Source organism: Schistocerca nitens, chromosome 4, assembly GCF_023898315.1.
Source record: "Schistocerca nitens isolate TAMUIC-IGC-003100 chromosome 4, iqSchNite1.1, whole genome shotgun sequence".
In the NCBI taxonomy this organism is placed as follows: Eukaryota; Metazoa; Arthropoda; class Insecta; order Orthoptera; family Acrididae; genus Schistocerca; species Schistocerca nitens.
Window position 1 is genome coordinate 815599827 of NC_064617.1, and position 15485 is coordinate 815615311.

General features: G+C 42.4%; 1 long non-coding RNA gene across 1 annotated transcript in view; it reads left to right on the forward strand.

Annotated features, from left to right (window-relative positions):
- LOC126253235 (uncharacterized) overlaps positions 1 to 15485 on the forward strand; it is a 1041980-nt gene that overhangs the window by 816363 nt on the left and 210132 nt on the right. The window lies entirely within an intron of this gene.

Here is a 15485-nt window from a genome sequence, read left to right on the forward strand (position 1 = left end):
ACCGTACGTGTTAACAAAGCTGTCGAGAGAGTAGGGAAATAATTACCTGCGAAAAATTCGCACTCCTCTTAATCCGTACTTTACACTTATTTTTATTTAGACACAATCACATAATACGAGACAAATTACACCCGGCGTCAACACTACAACTTCACTCTTCCAGCACACAAGAAAGAATGTTTCGTCTATGTTCTGGCATATTTAGCAATTACTCATAAATACAAGTCGTTCTTTTTAAACTCAGTGTTATCTTGTTCAGAAAAAGCCATAACCTCTCAGTTACGGCTCTCTAGGCACGGTTTTTGAGATAAAGACATTCCGAAGTTGTTTAGAGAGTGTTTTAGCACGCAGATGCCAGGTTTGTATTAGAGTAAAAGGGTAACATTTTCAGCACCATCTCCAAAACAACAGCCATCTCGGGGACGCTTGAACGCCGTCTCCAAGCATCGCTAGCGTCAAAACGGTCATAGAGCTCTGGCAGGAAACGGAGCAGCCGAGACAAGTTGGTCATATAAAATAGTGTTTCCTTTTATCTCCTCTAAACACGCTTAAAATCTGTAGACGCGGTATTTAATACCCTGTATTTAAACCTAGAGAGTTTCCTATTTCGTCTAGCGCAAGGGAGCGTACTATTGAGAATAAGAAGCGTACACTGCTTGCTCTCCACCCTTTCCTCGATAATTGAAGCTGTACAGATTTTATTTAGAAGCTTCTGATGAACCCGCCTTCTGGGTGCAGTCGTTTACTAGTCTGTGTTTCTTCATCTGAAATCTTGTGAGCAATGCAGTAGTGACAGTGTGCTATTTCAAATGCTATAGTTATGAATAAATGTGTAGTGAAGTAGACTGTGAGGTTATTTGTACGTGCTTCGCACAGTCTGAATTCCACATATTTTATCCGACTGTTTAAAAACAAGAGCATTTCCGGAATTTAGCCCCAGTGATACACGCTTAGGAATCCTAATTCATTCATGACACGGCAGTGGTTGAAATTTGTCATTCAGAGATATTATCGCGCCCCTGTGGAGGAGAATACGACCTGTTAAGTCGCTCCTGGGGCACGGTTAAAGCCGTGATTGTCATCACGCGACGCACATCAAAGAGACTACATTAGAGTGAAAAATATGTCTAGAGGCGGAGGTCGTGCACCTGCAATTACAGTGGCAGCCACTTAACATTCACAATCTCCACGTATGGTCCCCTAACGAAGTGGGATCACTGGCGTGGTAGCCAGAGAGGAATAAACTGTGTGGAAGAAAACAGTAAAGGAAAGAGGAAGAAAGAAACGCAAACGCTCCAGAGAAATTACGGCGCTACGCTTATATTCTGTGCATTATCGTCGCTGTCAGTTTTCTACAAGCGGTTCTCACTACCGGTTTGCAGACCCAATATGTACTGCCTGTTCAGTGACTCTTATGTAAATGATGTCTGCATGTAGCAGAAAATGACTGAGTTTATTCTTTTTCTACACGAGAACTTTATTTACGGGAGCTGCTATAGCGAATACAGAACGTTTAGGGAGGAATAGTAAACGTTTTAGTACCTCTAACTACAGAATATTTTGCATAAAAACATGCCATATAGCGTGTGTCCGATTTTTATTATTATCACCACCAACAGTGATGGAATGGGCATTAAGTTCAAAATCATTCTTACAAGGGAACCTTCCCATCGCACCCCCCTCAGATTTAATTATAAGTTGGTAGAGTGGATAGGCCTTGAAAAACTGAACACAGATCAATCGAGAAAAAAGGAAGAAGTTGTGTGGAACTATGAAAAAAATCAGCAAAATATACGAAATGAGTAGTTCACGTGTAACATATGCAACTTCAAGGGTGATGTGTAATCAGGAGCGCCGTAGTCCTGTGGTTAGCGTGAGCAGCTGCGGCGCTAGAGGTCCTTGGATCAAGTCCTCCCCCGAGCGAAAAATTTACTTTCTTTATTTTCGCAAAGTTATGATCTGTCCGTTCGTTCATTGACGTCTCTGTTCACTGTAATAAGTTTAGTGTCTGTATTTTGCGACCGCACCGCAAAACCGTGCGATTACTAGACCAAAGGACGTGCCTCTCCAATGGGAACCGAAAACATTTCATCGCAAGGTCATAGGTCAACCGATTCCTCCACAGGAAAACAAGTCTGATATATTCTATACGATACTGTTGACGGCATGTGCGTCACATGACAGTAATATGTTGTCGACCTACCTAACTTGTACACTTGGCGAATGGGTAAAAAGATTCTTCTACCTTGCCCGATTTAGTTTTTCTTGTGGATGTGATTATTGTGGTGTCACCGCCAGACACCACACTTGCTAGGTGGTAGCTTAAATCGGCCGCGGTCCATTAGTACATGTCGGACCCGCGTGTCGCCACTGTAAGGATCGCAGACCGAGCGCCACCACAAGGCAGGTCTCGAGAGACGTACTAGCACCCGCCCCAGTTGTACGGACGACGTTGCTAGCGACTACACGTACGAAGCCTTTCTCTCATTTGCCGAGAGACAGTTAGAATAGCCTTCAGCTAAGTCCATGGCTACGACCTAGCAAGGCGCCATTAACCATATCTGGAGAGAGTCTCACTTGTATTATCAAGAGAAATATACAACAAGAAATTAAAGTTAAGTATACGAGAAGCTCCGTTCTTTTCTTTATAGCATTCATAACGTATCCTGTTCCAGACTTAACGCAAGACGGCTTGAGTTGACGCGTGCCCTTTCGGCTACTTCTCAGTGTGGCGTAGCTAGCTTGTTACGCCACAACAATTATCACTCCCAAAAAAGTGATCGCATCGGACGGACAGACGGACAGATAATAATTGTCTGAATACAAAAAATTAAAATTTACAGTCGAGGGAAAACTTGAACCAAGGACCTCTGACTCCACAGCTTCTCACGCTAACCACAGGACCACGGCGCGCCTGACTGCACAGTACCCATGAAGTTCCATATATTGCACGTGGACTACTCAGTTCGTATATTTTGCTAATTTTTTTCATAGTTCCACACAACTTCTTCCTGTTTTCTCGATTGATCTGTGTTCAGTTTTTCAAGGCCTATCCACTCTACCAACTTATAATTAAATCTGAGGGGGGTGCGATGGGGAGGTTCCCTTGTTAGCAATCTCAGCATGATTACCAACAACTGCAAAGGACAAAGGAAAAAAACATTGTTAGACCCAGTCTTTGGCTGTTCTTTTAGCAAACATTCCTTGTATAGCTGAAGCTGTCACGTCACCGAAGGCCAGGTCTAGAAAAGTCATACATAAAGGTTTAGTACTGCCAAGCTCTCCATACAAGGATCAATTACGAAGTAGAGCTAAACCTCCCGCTAACCTAAAGAGAAACCTACCTATAGTGCATCGAACTTAAAGCACCAACACCAGTGATTTGCTTAGTGAGCTATGTCGAAATCGATCAATGGAAGACAAAATTCAGTGCGTGGCAAGTAGGAAGGGGGTGCATGAAACTTGCTCTGAAGATAGCAAGAACACTAAAGGAAACTTTTATTTTAATCGCAGATAAGTCCCTGAGTTACGCAGAGTTTGTACTGCCTCGTAGTTTATTTTTTAAAATAGCCTAAATTTCACATCACTTCGTAATAATGTCAGTTTAGAATTGTACGTCGTTTTTTTATACTCAGATTCCACGTTCTTCACTCATATTAAAATTAATATCCACTTAATCACCCTTTCCTTTTCTTAATTACACTGTGTGGCCATATTCAAATTCACCCAGTCGTTATACTCGAATGACAGGGGTTTAATCAAGAAATTTTGGACACACATCTAATGGTCCATTCATGAATTCAACTGCTCCAGTGATAGAAACAGGTGTACACGAACAGACGTTTTCTGAAAATATTTCAGAATTTTTTCGAGATGGTGTTCAAAGTATTTCAGGAATAAGCCTTATATCTTACAATGTAGGTTAAATGAGGATTTCTGATGTTCAGTTTCACAACATTTGAAACATTGGATTTCCTTCAGTTCGAGAAAAAGGTTAGTTGGTCCGTTGATGACAACATTACCCTAATTCTAAATAAATTGATAACACGATTTTCTGCAACTTTCTGCTTGCAAAGATACCAACAGTGCAATTTTGTGAAATGAGATTTTTGCAGCACAGAGAGAGTCTTATAGAGGAACATATTTACCTTTTTTGTGCTCTGACAGGTGCATTTTTCCGCTGGTTCCCTTCTTTTCCCTGCTACATCAGGGTGTGCTGCTTATGCTCGTAGAGTATAAAACAAATTGTGCAGGACAGTAAAATTTTCACACATTTCCTTTATGTACTTCGATACATATATGTACCTTGACAAGTATAGACAACAAATAAATATGCATAATATGAGAGTAGCACAAAATCGTTTGCTTCACATTTTTACTGGATACGTCGTTTATCGACCGAAATTCACCAAAAGCGCCGGGCCCAAGGTTCGTAGTTTAAAAGAGTAAAAATGTTATAAGAAATGTTCTACTGACTTGTAGACTTTCCAGTTTTACGTAATTTTTGGCAGTAATTTTAAGTTCCTTTTTGATATGTTGAGACTCTTTTTAGCCCATTATCTGTCACTCCAATACCACTTTGGACGTATCTGCAGTAGCGTGAACTGCTGATTATACAGGGACAGCTGGGTGTTGTGTGATGTCCTTAGGTTAGTTAGGTTTAAGTAGTTCTAAGTTCTAGGGGACTGATGACCATAGATGTTAAGTCCCATAGTGCTCAGAGCCATACAGGGACAGCGCGTCATAAAGATTCATTAGTGAAAAATGCTGATTAAGAACTTTATTCGTTGGCCTCAGAACCCTCGCAGTGACCCTAGAACCTTGGCCTTGTATTCACTATGTAACTTTACATTTACACCTTAGACCAAATATTACGTGCATATTTTACGTGCGTAAGTACGTAACTTTGAACCTCTGGACGTCGGTAACGGATAATGATACTGAAAAAAGTTTAAGGTTCCACGGAAACAAGATCTTAACAACATATGGTAAAAATTAACTATGAACAGAATTTCAGAAGTGGCCATCTTCACAATTTGTACTTTTCGCACCAAAAAATCATTGTTCTTGGTATGTATTTTGATACTCGATACAGATTTACTAAAACAGGAAAATGACGTTCCTAGATTCATCTCCAAAGGATGTACATTTAAAAGTTGAGCCATTTGCTATAGTTAATTATTTAAACAATTGCGGCCCACGATGCAAAATCAGATAAATGCCGGCTTTGGAGGATTTCTGCACGTCGGAAAAAGTTTCAAAATTCCTCGAGAATATATGTTAAATATTTCGACGGTCTGCCGGAATCAAAAATTATAGAATTGGTCGACCCCACAACTGGTACGTTTTGTATCTAAAAATCATTTTCTCAGAAATGGCCCATGAACAAACGAGCCTTTTATAAGTCAACTAAAGCCCACCTTAGGACACACGTAATAAGAAAGGACCAACCGATTTGAACCGAGTTGCAGAAAGTGTGTAATCTTTAAACTCTGAACCTTTACTCAGCGGTAGCTATAGTATGTTCGTTCTCCCGACAGGCATACGAATGGTCCCTAGGCCAAGCGCTATCCAAAACACTTGAACCCTTATCTCTGTGATTAATAACACCCGAGATATGACACCCTGCTAACCACGTTTCCACTCGCGGTTTTTTGGAAGATGCTGGTACCGTGCAGTATAGTGCACGGATCGATATAGAAAGAAAACGCAGAAGTAGGTGGTGTAGATGTTCTTAATTTGTTCTCTGAAATAATACGCTACACTCAGAACTCTCCAGTAGTCTTAACGAAATGCTCGTAGTAAATCTGAAACAGGGGCAGTGAAAGAATGTAACAGGTTTATTTGTTCATGTTTCCCACGGATTATTAGAATGGAGCGACCGACAAAAATGTGAAAGTGGTTCTTTGAGGCGGCCGGAGTGGCCGTGCGGTTCTAGGCGCTACAGTCTGGAACCGCGTAACCGCTACGGTCGCAGGTTCGAATCCTGCCTCGGGCATGGATGTATGTGATGTCCTTAGGTTAGTTAGGTTTAAGCAGTTCTAAGTTCTAGGGGACTGATGACCGCAGCAGTTAAGTCCCATAGTGTTCAGAGCCATTTGAACCATTTTTTTGGTTCTTTGAACTCTCAGCTAATCACATTAACATGATTATTGCAAAGTACCGATGTGTATGTAGATGTAATTTACGCAAGACACAACCACGAACCTCTTAAAACCTCTTAATCATTATGAAAAAATTAAAAATTGTAGATGCTCATCAAAATAGCGTGCACAACTATAGATGGGTCTGTGTTGGATCAACTTTTGCTCAGCTTTCTAAAAAGAGAATCCTAATCTAGGCTTGATCGTTCATCTTATTTTTTGTATGAAAATCTAAATAGGACCAGCGAAAGTACATTGGATGGTAACCAACAGTCATTCAACCCACAGTACAGTATCGAGCAGCAGTTACAGTGCATGAGCAATGAATAGTACGCTGGGAGTTCATCATAATTACTGGCAGGTTTTTACCTCCAACTACATGTTAATCATTTCAATGCTGAGGGAAGTTGGGGACTAGCGTGTAACCCATGACTTGCGTCCTGTTGCCGCATTTGTCGTTGGGGCGGCTAGTGCAAATTTGATCCCTATTTGGGGGATATCGACATCGATAGAATTACTCGAAGGCGTAAACGTTGCTGGGAAGGGAGAGTGTGGGTGGGGAACGAGAATATCTGTGAAATAAAGACTCCAATTTTCTGTGAGACACGCGACTGGACAGTTACGTTTTTGTATCGTTCGATCGCAATGCGTCGTCTCGTCTCCGTTATTGCAATTTTCCTTACACACCATAGCGAAATCTTCCGTATTGGTGACCCCTTGTCAACCGTGTAACACGACTTAGTGTTCGTTCCGTTTCGATTAACGCGCACTAAGAATGAGGCCATCTATTGTTGGACATACCGCTTCCCCAGCCCCTCGGGACCACGCTGAATGGATGACTGCTAGTGAAGTGTTTCAGCAGTGTAATCTGTATGACACTCACCGACCTGTACTGAAATATAAGTGGCTCTCAGTTTACTTAAGTATATCTTACAATGTTTTTAATCGAGATCATTAAAAACATTAATAGTCTGCTATTGAACTAATAACGTTGCAACATCTAGTGTAAGCGTTCAGTAATTGAACTAGCTGCAGTGTTGGCATCTCTGATCTGCTGATAGTCGATTTAATTAGTAGTCACTATATCTTTGCTATGCCTTCAGGTCCCCATTGAACGTCTTTGACCTGTTCAGTTCAGTACCTGATAACAAGCACCCACAAGCGTTCCTGAACTTTGTAGAACATATATGTGAAGCAAATACAGCCAATTTTTGTAATGGGACAGTCTACAACTTATAATCGTTATTCCAATTGTGTCAATGCATAGTTGAGAAGTTTTTGTAAGTACTGTTTTATATTAATATGTGAGGTGATACGTTTAATGTCTGTTCACATAATAGCTATGTATTACGCACTTTTTGTTTGTTTTTTCTTCTTTGGAGCAGTGGATCCGATGATAGTCTGATCCTAGACTGATATCTACCGTCTTTAATAAAAAATACGGTTACAGCTGTGTATTTCATTAAGCGACTTTTAACCTATGTAAATACTTGTTGTCAGTAATCGACAGAGCGTCCCGATGTGTCTGAGCCATTCCACCGAAGGACATCACAGCACAATCGACGGCTCACGCATTCACAGATAATTGGATTGCCCGATTCTGCTCATCCAAGATAATAAGAACTGACAGTTAGAATCGACGCTAATGGAAGGTCTATGCAACCTCTGCGGCATTAAGCGCAACGGCGCGACAGCATATCACCCGCAGAGCAACGGGATCACCGAGCGCAGGCACTGAATACTTAAAGTCGCTCTCATGTACCACGACGGGTTTTGCTGAGAAGCTTTACCGTGGGCACTGTTAGGAGTACAAACAGCATCAAAAGAGGATCTGCAAGTATCGCCATCCGAAATTCTCTACGGCGAGTTTCTACTACTACCTGCCGATTTCTACTTACCGATGCAGGCTCCCGAACAGACGGACCTTTCTGCTCTGATTCAACGTGTGACAGACTTCAGACACGCGCATGTTCCGCTGCCCACACTGCGCTCAACACACACAATGTGTTCGAGCATGAAGTGCTGCGTTACTGTGATTATGTCATGCTGTGCGATGACAAGGTTAGACCGGCACTACAGCCACCCTACGCAGAACCATCGAACGTGTTCCGGAGGAATATGCACAAATTCGACATTATAAAAAGGATTCGCAATTCGTGGATATAGACTGACTTCAATTATTTGTGACACATGAAAATTTGTGCCGGAACAGGACTCGAACCTGGATTTCCTACTTCATCACTTCGGCTATCCGAGCACGCCTTCAGGACCGAACCAGACTTCTAAAGCGACTTACATTCACAAATTTCGTGATTACTGCACAGGGAAAGGCAATTATTTTATCGTCATTTTAGTTCATCGAGGCATGGATACATCGTGGCTGGTTACCAAACCTATGTTTATACTGTCTGTGCCTTCACATTACCAATGCCATCAGATCTGTAGGAATGTCTCAAGGAACAGATACTGCTATGAAGTTTACAGCTGCGATAAATATTACAAAAATGATTCCTATTTAGTGAATATCGATTGATTTCAGCTGTTAACAAAGTGTGAAAATTTGTGCCGGACCAAGAGTAGAACCCGGATTTCACGCTTATCACGAGGAGTTTCCTTCTCTAAATCCTCGCACAAACTAAAAAATGGCTGACATCGAAATAAGTGTCCAAGGAATAGTAAAGCAACTGGAATCGTTTAACAGAGGAAAATCCACTAGACCAGACGGGATACCAATTCGTTTCTACACAGAGTACGCGAAAGAACTTGGCCCCCTTCTAACAGCCGTGTACCGCAGGTCCCTAGAGGAACGGAAGGTTCCAAATGATTGGAAAAGAGCACAGGTAGTCTTCAAGAAGGGTCGTCGAGCAGATGCGCAAAACTATAGTTCTATATCTCTGACGTCGATCTGTTGTAGAATTTTAGAACATGTTTTTTGCTCGAGTATCATGTCGTTTTTGGAAACCCAGAATCTACTCTGTAGGAATCAACATGGATTCCGGAAACAGCGATCGTGTGAGACCCAACTCGCTTTATTTGTTCATGAGACCCAGAAAAGATTAGATACAGGCTCCCAGGTAGATGCTATTTTCCTTGACTTCCGGAAGGCGTTCGATACAGCTCCGCACTGTCGCCTGATAAACAAAGTAAGAGCCTACGGAATATCAGACCAGCTGTGTGGCTGGATTGAAGAGTTTTTAGCAAACAGAACACAGCATGTTGTTATCAATGGAGAGACGTCTACAGACGTTAAACTAACCTCTGGCGTGCCACAGGGGAGTATTATGGGACCATTGCTTTTCACAATATATATAAATGACCTAGTAGATAGTGTCGGAAGTTCCATGCGGCTTTTCGCGGATGATGCTGTAGTATACAGAGAAGTTGCAGCATTAGAAAATTGTAGCGAAATGCTGGAAGATCTGCAGCGGATAGGCACTTGGTGCAGGGAGTGGCAACAGACCCTTAACATAGACAAATGTAATGTATTGCGAATACATAGAAAGAAGGATCCTTTATTGTATGATTATATGATAGCGGAACAAACACTGTTAGGAGTTACTTCTGTAAAATATCTGGGAGTATGCGTGCGGAACGATTTGAAGTGGAATGATCATATAAAATTAATTGTTGGTAAGGCGGGTACCAGGTTGAGATTCATTGGGAGAGTCCTTAGAAAATGTAGTCCATCAACAAAGGAGGTGACTTACAAAACACTCGTTCGACCTATACTTGAGTATTGCTCATCAGTGTGGGATCCGTACCAGATCGGGTTGACGAAGAAGATAGAGAAGGTCCAAAGAAGAGCGGCGCGTTTCGTCACAGGGTTATTAGGTAACCATGATAGCGTTACGGAGATGTTTAGCAAACTCAAGCGGCAGACTCTGCAAGAGAGGCGCTCCGCATCGCGGTGTAGCTTGCTCGCCAGGATTCAAGAGGGTGCGTTTGTGGAGGAGGTATCGAATATATTGCTTCCTCCTACTTATACCTCCCGAGGAGATCAGGAAAGTAAAATTAGAGAGATTCGAACGCGCACGGAGGCTTTCAGACAGTCGTTCTTCCCGCGAACCATACGCGACTGGAACAGAAAAGGGAGGTATTGACAATGGCACGTAAAGTGCCCTTCGCCACACACCGTTGGGTGGCTTGAGGAGTATAAATGGAGATGTAGATGTAGAGTTGCCTTAACCATTTCGGCTATCTGAGCATACCAATCCACAAACACAGTATGATCCATCCATGATGTATCCATGCCTCGATAGGTTAAAATGGCGATAAAATATTCGTGTCTCGCTGTGCAGGAATCTCGAAATGCGAGAGCATAAGGGCTGTGAACTCCGTGACATATGGAAATTTGTGTCAGTCTTGGGAGCTTGCTTGGATAGCCAAAGCGGTTAAGGCGACTGCATGGCATTGTAAGAATGGTCAAGTGCATCTGCAGATGCTTCTCTGAGAAATGGGCTGATTGTATATCACATATGCGACCGCAACGGCTCGACTGGTCAGATATATTTGCACAACTCTTCTCCGAGACAATGTCTGAGAAACAATGTGGCCATGTCTCATACATGAACTTGAAACCGCACAATTGGTGTGGTGCATCTGCTCATTGGTTCTCTCAGAAACATGTCTTGCATCCGCACCTGCCACGACACGACCGATAAGATACATCTGCGCAACGCTTCTCTGAAAAACAGTTGTGTCGTGTCTCACACCATGTACGACTGGTCAGGTGTAACTGCACAACACTTCTTCGAGTAACAGTCTGGTCAGGTCTCGCTCATATGCCTGCCATGGCGTGAGTGGTCATGTGCGTCTCCACACCTCTTCTCTGAGAAAGGTCCAGTCATGTCACGCACATGCACCCACTAGGGTATGACCTGTCAAGTCCTTCTGGTTAACTCTTCTCTGACAAACGGTCCGCACATGTCTCACACACTCACACACACGTATGACATGGTATGACCAGGTAGGTGCACGTGTGCGACACTTCTCTGAGAAACAGTCTGGTTGTGTCTCGCACATGTCCCTGCCACAGCGTGACTGGTCATGTACGTCGGCACAACTCGTCTCTGAGAAAGGTCCAGTCAAATCACGCACAAGCACCCACTATGGTATGACCGCTCAGGCGCATCTGTGTAACTCTTCTCTGACAAACGGTCCGCTCATGTCTCTCACACACGTATGCCATGTCATACCAGGTAGGTGCTCGTGTGTGCCACTTTTCAGAGAAACAGTCTGGTTGTGTCTCAATATGTTTATTCCTTATTGTCGTTTCTTGTTACCAATATTAGTTTATTTCCAACAATAAGCAGCTTTCACTCGGTTAATACTCGGCAGAAATCAAACCTCCATTTGGATCGGACTTCCTCAACTCTTGTGCAAAACGGTGTGCAGTATACTGCTGCATCCATTTTCAATAAGCTGCCACTCGAATTCATAAATCTTAGCAGTAATCCACGCGCTATCAAATCGAAACTGAAGAGTTTCCTCATGGGTCACTCCTTCTATTCTGTCGAGGAGTTCCTTGAAAAATTAAGATGATTCTCATTGTATTGCTGATAGCGTTTGCTTAAACTTATGGACTGATTTTCTTTCAGGTTCATGAACATTTATATTTATCTGTTTTTACTTTTTATGTTGTAAGTTCATGTACTGACTCGTTCCAAGACCTTGGAGATTTGCTCCTCAATTTGGTCCTACGGAACTTGACATTTAAATAAATAAATAACATGTCCGTGCCACGGCGTGACTGGTCATGTGCGTCTGCACAACACTTCTCTGAGAAAGGTCCAGTCAAGTCACGCACATGCACCTATTACGGTATGACCGCTCAGGTGCTTTTGTGTAACTCTTCTCTGACAAACGGTCCGCTCATGTCTCACACACATGTACGCCATGGTATGACCAGGTAGGTGCTCCTGTGTGACACTTCTCTGAGAGACAGTCTGGTTGTGCCTCGCACATGTCCCTGCCACGGCGTGACTGGTCATGTGTGTCTGCACAACTCTTCCCTGAGACAGGTCCAGTCAACTCAAGCACATGCACCCACTATGGTATGACCACTCAGGTGCTTCTGTGTAACCCTTCTCTGACAAACGGTCCGCTCATGTCTCACACACACGTATGCTATTGTATGACCAGGTAGGTACTCCTGTGCGACACTTCTCTGAGAAACAGTCTGGTTGTGTCTCGCACATGTATCTGCCACGGCGTGACTGGTCATGTGCGTCTGCACGACTCGTCTCTGAGAAAGGTCCAGTCAAGTCACGCACAAGCAACCACTATGGTATGACCGCTCAGGTGCTTCTGTGTAACTTTTCTCTGACAAACGATCCGCTCATGTCTCACAGACACGTATGCCATGGTATGACCAGGTAGGTGCTCGTGTGTGACACTTTTCAGAGAAACAGTCTGGTTGTGTCTCAATATGTATATTCCTTACTGTCGTTTCTTGTTACCAATATTAGTTTATTTCCAACAATAAGCAGCTTTCACTCGGTTAATACTCGGCAGAAATCAAACCTCCATTTGGATCGGACTTCCTCAACTCTTGTGCAAAAAGGTGTGCAGTATACTGCTGCATCCATTTTCAATAAGCTGCCACTCGAATTCATAAATCTTAGCAGTAATCCACGCGCTATCAAATCGAAACTGAAGAGTTTCCTCATGGGTCACTCTGTAACCTCCCCCTCACTTATCGACCTTAATGACAGTGAAAAATTAAACCGCGTGTACCTAATGGAAATTTGGGAAAAAGCAATCGTCATCAAGGTTAATTTGTCGGTAAAGAGGGAGGAAAGGGTTACATCTAAATGAAAGGAAAAATGCTAATGAAACTGGTGGAAATTAATTTTGAAATAGGGGTAAAGTTAATAAAGAAAGTAAATGTGCGGCCGTTACGTTAACAATCAACTAGCGGTAATTAGATATTTGAGATTTGGGGGAAATTACGGTCGCCAGTCCTAAGGACAATTACTATAGTAACTGAAAAAGAAAGATTATGACACATATAATTAGCACTAGAAGCGTGGCAACTGAAGGTTGACAAGTTTAGTGTGAAAACTGAAAGTTTGTCAGAAGTAATAAATTTCGCTACACTTAATTTAGCCAAAGAAGTAATAAAACTGAAAAATCGAAAGTTAATTTAGTGACTGAAGTTAATAGTGAGCTTTCTTTCTGAAGCACATCGAAATCCTGTAAAATACGGTTAGTGTTGGACTACCTCAACAATCATTTCAAAAGCTACTTGAATCTACGCAATTTAGAAATAAGAGATTTAACTTTGAACTTGAATTAAACGATTCTGAACAATTAACAATAGTAAAATTTAGTACGTACCAAGCTGAGCTGCAGTCACAGGTAAGCTAAAATATGGTAACAAAACTAGCACTCCTAGTTTGTGCTTGTGTAATCTAAGTATTGTAGCCAGCTATGAATACTTAAACTGAACTTTGAAATTAAAGCAGTGAAATGGAATTATGCTGGCGTTTGAATTTCAACGACACTTGGATTCATTTCGGAAAAGGAAGGGACCCTGCTTGGTAATGCAATTGGGACAATGAGCAACAAAGTTTCATGCTAAGTAGCTGTAATTTTGTGATGCGACAATTTTAAAAGTTTGAAAATCTGAGGTCTACCATACAGTTCTAAAACTTTACGTGCTTCTAGTCTTCCCTGTTGGTTGATTGAAGGTTTGAAGCCGTCGATCGAGGATGTCGCGACAGTCACTCATTGTCGGCCGTCGCTGTTGCAGAAGCTGGATGTTGGCGCGCCTTCTTCTCGACACGGTCACCAGACGAAACGGGCTCTTGATGTGCGCCAGCTAATGCTTCCCGTCCGCGACACCATGTCAGAAACTATCATCGCAAGTCGAGCGCAATTACATGCTGCCAAACCCCGAAAGCGCGGCAACTCGCGGGAGCTTCACACCACACACCTGCTCCACTCGCTACTCCAGCCAGACTCTCTCATGCTCTGCCCGCGCTCCACGCGGCAGAGTTAACACTACCAAAGATCCTACACACTTTGATTCTTCACACGACCTATCGATGTAATCGTTCGATAGCAGGTTTCCCTAGGCAAGACCCAGCGTAAAAATACAAATAATATTCACGAAACAAACCAATTATACATCGACATAAATGCATATATATATATATATATATATATATATATATATATATATATATATATATATATATATATATATATATATATATATATATGAGGGCTATTCCGAAAGTAAGGTCCGATAGGTCGCGAAATGGAAACCACGGTAAAAATCAAAAATGTTTTATTTGCAACAGTTAGATACACCTTGCAGCTACTTATCTCCATAGTCGCCGACCCGACTTAGACGTGTATCGTAGCGTTGTACCAACTTTCCCATACCCTCGCTATAGAAGGCAGCCGCCAGTGCTCTCCGCCAATTCTCTACGCTGGCCTACGGCTCGTTGTCTTGTGCCGAAATGTTGTCTTCATAACCAGCGGTTCATGTGACCTGAGCTGAAACTCAGAGGGAGACAATTACGGGCTGTATTGTGGGTAATCTCACATTTCCATTTGAAAACGATGCAGGAGCATCTTCATTGCCCCTGCAGAATGCGGCTGAGAATTGTCTTGAAGACGAAACAGCACGACAGTTATGTAATGTTAGCTGCATAGCTTCAGGGGAAATTTCTCACCAGGCCCCCGTACTTGGCGGCAGACACTATTTTCTAGACATCTTTACGCACTCACTGCGAGCTCAGAAATGAGAAGAGCGACGTGATGCTAACTGGGGTTATACTAGAGACACTACCCAACACATCTGTGCAAAGCTTTATCGGATTTTCATAGTCGTTTCCATTTCGTGACCGATCGGACCTTACTTTCGGAATAGCCCTCGTATATATATACAAATAGTAAAACAATTACAATATGTAAAGACACAGAAATGTCATATATTCAGGTAACAAAAATAAGGAAAAAAATTATAGTACAGTAGATGGAAATAGGAGGATATGCATTTCCGGCGTTACAACTCCTACTATTCTGTCGAGGAGTTCCTTGAAAAATTACGATGATTCTCATTGTATTGCTGATAGCGTTTGCTTAAACTTATGGACTGATTTTCTTTCAGGTTCATGAACATTTATATTTATCTGTTTTTACTTTTTATGTTGTAAGTTCATGTACTGACACGTTCCATGACCTTGGAGATTTGCTCCTCAATTTGGTCCTACGGAACTTGACATTTAAATAAATAAATAACATGTCCGTGCCACGGCGTGACTGGTCATGTGCGTCTGCACAACTCTTCTCTGAGAAAGGTCCAGTCAAGTCACGCACAAGCAACCACTA